Source organism: Sapajus apella, unplaced genomic scaffold, assembly GCF_009761245.1.
Source record: "Sapajus apella isolate SASKATOON/1434 unplaced genomic scaffold, GSC_monkey_1.0 scaffold3, whole genome shotgun sequence".
Taxonomy (NCBI): Eukaryota; Metazoa; Chordata; class Mammalia; order Primates; family Cebidae; genus Sapajus; species Sapajus apella.
Window position 1 is genome coordinate 51,155,501 of NW_022436943.1, and position 4,862 is coordinate 51,160,362.

The window sequence follows — 4,862 nt, forward strand, 5'->3', positions numbered from 1 at the left end:
GATACGGAGTTTCGCTTTTGTTACCCAGGCTGGAGTGCAATGGCGCGATCTTAGCTCACCGCAACCTCCGCCTCCTGGGTTCAGGCAATTCTCCTGTCTCAGCCTCCTGAGCAGCTGGGATTACAGGCATGCGCCACCATGCCCAGCTAATGTTTTGTATTTTTAGTAGAGACGGGGTTTCACCATGTTGACCAGGATGGTCTCGATCTCTTGACCTCGTGATCCACCCGCCTCTGCCTCCCAAAGTGCTGAGATTACAGGCTTGAGCCACCGTGCCCGGCAATTTTTGTATCTTTAGTAGAAACAGGGTTTTGCCATGTTGCCCAGGCTGGGCTTGAACTCCTGGACTCAAGCAATCCACCCACCTCAGCCTCCCAAAATGCTGGGATTACAAGGCTGCCTTATGGCTCTTAATGTCTTGGCCCCAGTGCATTGGCTCTGCCTGGCTCCAGAGGGATATGAAGTCATCCCGGGGGACACAGTTGTTTGCTAGTTAATATCATCAGTCCTCTAGTCTGGTGATTTTCAAATTTTAGTGTAGTCAGAATCCCCAGCAGCGCTTGTTGAAACTCAAGACACCTGGGTCCCTTCCTGGAGACTTAGGATGAGGCCTGAGAATTGGATCTAACAAGCTCACAGGTGACACTGAAGTTGAGGACTTTGTATCACATTTCAAGCATAGTCTTCCCACGGCAACCATAGTTCCTCCCTTCCCATAAGTAGTATCTTCTCCGGGAGACCGGTCGTAACACGATTTGGTCGTAAGTTGAGTAGGCTATATGTACAGTTGAAATGGTGCACGCGGAGATGGCAGTGCTGCCGGAAGCTGGTCTGCACTGTCATATGCCCAGCTGGGCAACGTTTGTGCTGCCAGACGCGGAGCAGTCGTGGCTAGCGATTGTGGTCCTCAAGTCGAATGGTCGTAAGTTGCATAGGTCGTAAGTCAATCAATACCTGTACTTGGGCCCTCTGCTTCCGCTGTGGCCTGCTTACAACCCCACCTGTGCTTATTAACCAGCAGAATTCATCAAGCCTCCTTAAACAGCATACCAAAACAGCATGGTACTGGTACCAAAACAGATATATAGACCAATGGAACAGAATTGAAGCCTCAGAAATAACACCACACATTTACAAACATCTGATCTTTGACAAACCTGACAAAAGCAAGCAATGGGGAAAGAATTCTCTATTTAATAAATAGTGCTGGGAAAAATGGCTAGCCGTATGCAGGAAACTGAAATTGGACCCCTTCTTTACACCTTATACAAAAATTAACTCAAGGTGGATTAAAGACTTAAACGTAAGACCTAAAACCATAAAAACCCTAGAAGAAAACCTAGGCAGTACCATTCAGCACATAGGCATGGGCAAAGACTTCATGACTAAAACACCAAAAAAAAATGACAACAAAAGCCAAAATTGACAAATGGGATCTAATTAAACTAAAAAGCTTCTGCACAGCAAAAGAATCATCAGAGGGGGCATTCCGTTCCAAGGCCTCTGTGCGCCCGTGGAGTAGCCATCATGAGCAAAGCTCACCCTCCCGAGTTGAAAAAATTTATGGACAAGAAGTTATCATTTGAAATTAAATGGTGGCAGACATGTCCAAGGAATATTGCGGGGATTTGATCCCTTTATGAATCTTGTGATAGATGAATGTGTGGAGATGGCGACTAGCAGACAACAGAACAATATTGGAATGGTGGTAATACGGGGAAATAGTATCATCGTGTTAGAAGCCTTGGAACGAGTATAAATAATGGCTGTTCAGTGGAGAAACCCATGTCCTCTCTCCATAGGGCCTGTTTTACTATGATGTAAAAATTAGGTCATGTACATTTTCATATTAGACTTTTTGCTAAATAAACTTTTGTAATAGTCAAAAAAAAAAATCATCAGAGGGAACAGGCAACCTATAGAATGGGAGAAAATTTTTGTAGTCTATCCATCTGACAAAGGGCTAATATCCAGAATCTAAAAGAATGTAAACAAATTTACAAGAAAAAACCCCATCAAAAAGTGAGTGAAGGATATGAACAGACACTTCTCAAAAGAAGACATTTATGCGGCCAGCAAACATATGAAAAAAGCTTATTACCACTGGTCATTAGAGAAATGCATACTGGGTAGACTATGCAGGCCTAAGATGTTTAGTATGCATGGAGTCATTTTGTGAACGCTAGTGTCTTCTAGCCTCATGGAGTAGTGCCTCCCTCTGTAACCCAACATCCTGGTCTTTGATCAGTTCCCTGACAGCCTTCCCTGAGCGCCACAGGACCTTTGCACTTGCTGGTCCCAGATCTTATAATGCGCTTTCCCCAGCTTTTTGAAAACCTGATTCTCATCCTAACTTTAATATCACCTCCTCAGACCACCCCCCACCTTTTTTTTTTTTTTTTTTTTTTTTGAGACAGAGTCTTGCTCTGTTGCCCAGGCTGGAGTGCAGTGATATGATCTCAGCTCACTGCAACCTCCACCTCCTGTGTTCAAGCAATTCTCCTGCCTCACCCTCCTGAGTAGCTGGAATTACAGGTGCATGCCACCATGCCTGGCTAATTTTTGCATTTTTAGTAGAGACAGGGTTTTACCATGTTGGTCAGGTTGGTCTTGAACCCCTGACCTTGTGATCTGCCCGCCTTGGCCTCCCAAAGTCCTGGGATTACATAATTATAGATGTGAACCACCGTGCCCGGTTAGACCACCCCTTCTTCTTCTTCTTTTTTTGTATTTTTTTTAATTTTTAATCACCATGTTAGCCAGGATGGTCTTGATCTCCTGACCTCGTGAGCTGCCTGCCTCGACCTCCCAAAGTGCTGTGATTACAGATGTGAGCCACCGCGTCCAGCCAGACCACCCCTTCTGATAGACTCATTCCCCAACCTCCATTACTTCTCATCACGGGATGCTACTGAATTTCACTGTGGCACCAGTCATAGCCTGTAAAACAATTTCATTAAATTATTTGGCTCTTTGTTTTGGCATGACTCTTCCACTAGAGAGTAGAAACCGTGACTTTGTCTTCGAACTCTGCATTATCTGGTACTCAGTGGGTGGTTCACACATATCCTTTTTTTAAAATTAATTTTAATTTTTATTTTATGTTCCGAGGTACATGTGCAGGATGTGCAGGTTTGTTATATAGGTAAATGTGCCACAGTGGTTTGCTGTACCTATCAACCTATCACCTAGTTATTAAGCCCAGCATACGTTAGCTATTTTTCTATGAAAGGTAAACAAATGCTTGTATGCAGGCTGCAGAGGGTTGGGTCATGGCTGAACCAGGTAGTCTCAATTTTGGAGTGACTGCAGTGAAGCCCCTTCATTGTGGAAGAACATGGAACGTCCTTGTTGTAGCTGGCCAGCGCTGGGCCGATCCGGAGGCTGTAGGTAATGGCAACAATGCTGACTGCTAATAGTAAAATGAGAATGTAAAGGAGTGCTTCTAGTGTGTTATAGACGCTGCTTTATGTGCATTACAACATTTACTTTCCATAATTGTCTCCATGTTACAGAGGGGAAGACTGAGGCACAGAGACAATAAGAAACTTGGTCCACAGTCAGCGAGCAAGAAAGCCTCGATTCAGACCTGGGCACGTGGCTTCAGAGTCCACACGCTTAGTTTCTGTACTGCACTGAGAGGGGCTGCCGGGCAGGGAGTCCCCCACCTGCTTCCCGTTTTCAAATCTCCCAGGCCAGGTGTGATGACATCCTCTAGGTGATGGGCAGTGGACATGAGCGGTCCTGGTTACAGTTGGCCTTCTCTGGCCTGTCCCACACCTGAGGATATGGATTCTAGCCGATGGGACCATAAGCCAGGCCCCCTGAGGGTCAGTAATTTGTCTGGCAATGCCAGCGCTCTTTGGGATCTTGCTCATGACTGACAAACACCCCCACACCCCTTCAGCTGTAATTATCACCTCGTTCCCAGAGAAGGGCCACAGGCTCACCTTCCATCCAACCCACATCGTTCTGGCCAAGGACTGCAGGCTTCAAGCAACACCTTTCAACCTCTAAAAGGAAAAAAGAAGGCTGGGGGTGGGTCTCAGCTGCTGCCACAGACATTTTATTGTTTAGGTTTTTTTTTTTGAATACCGGAAATTAAGGGGAAGTTTAGAAACTTCATAATGGTGTCATGAACCATTGCACTTGGAAAATGTACTTTTGAACAATTCCCTTGATTTATTGTTTTTCGGAGGCCATGGACAACATGAGAGTATATTAATCCCATATAATTTCCTGAGTTTTCTATGTCAATTACTTTGTTTTATTAATGAGAGAAAGGAACTAGTATTGATTGAGGTCCTTCTGTGTGCCAGGCTAAGTGGTCATCCCTTTCACTGTTAGTTACGAAGTGAGCCTGATAAGCAGAGAAGATGAGCATTGTTTAGAGATGAGGAAATGGGGCCCAGGGAGGAACTTGCCCCACCTCATCTCCAGGATTGGAATTCTGTCCAGTGTTCATAACCTTTTGTGTTGCCAGATACGATCAGCCCATGTACTGCTTACTTGACTTAGTTTTCTGTGGGGTCGAGAATATCAGCTGTAGTTCTAAAAGGGTGTGATTATTTATGAATTTTAAAAACATATGTATATATAATATCTGATTACATATCATGTCACAGTTTGCTGTAGAGTGAGGTTGTCCTTCCTGTAGCACTTGTCTTGCAAGGCTATGGACAGATACTGGGAATGGGACCTGTGCTCAGAATTGTTGGGGACCTGTGGTTTAAATGTTTGTCGTTTAGAGGAATAGCAAGTAACTTAGCTCAAACCACATGGGGTCAAAAACAAGGTCTAGCTCGGCATGGTGGTTCGTGCCTGTAATTCCAACACTTTAGGAGGCTGAGGTGGGTGGATCA

General features: G+C 44.9%; 1 pseudogene; it reads left to right on the forward strand.

Annotated features, from left to right (window-relative positions):
- Positions 1-1,390: 1,390 nt before the first annotated feature.
- On the forward strand, positions 1,391-1,895 carry LOC116529111 (annotated as a pseudogene).
- Positions 1,896-4,862: the final 2,967 nt, after the last annotated feature.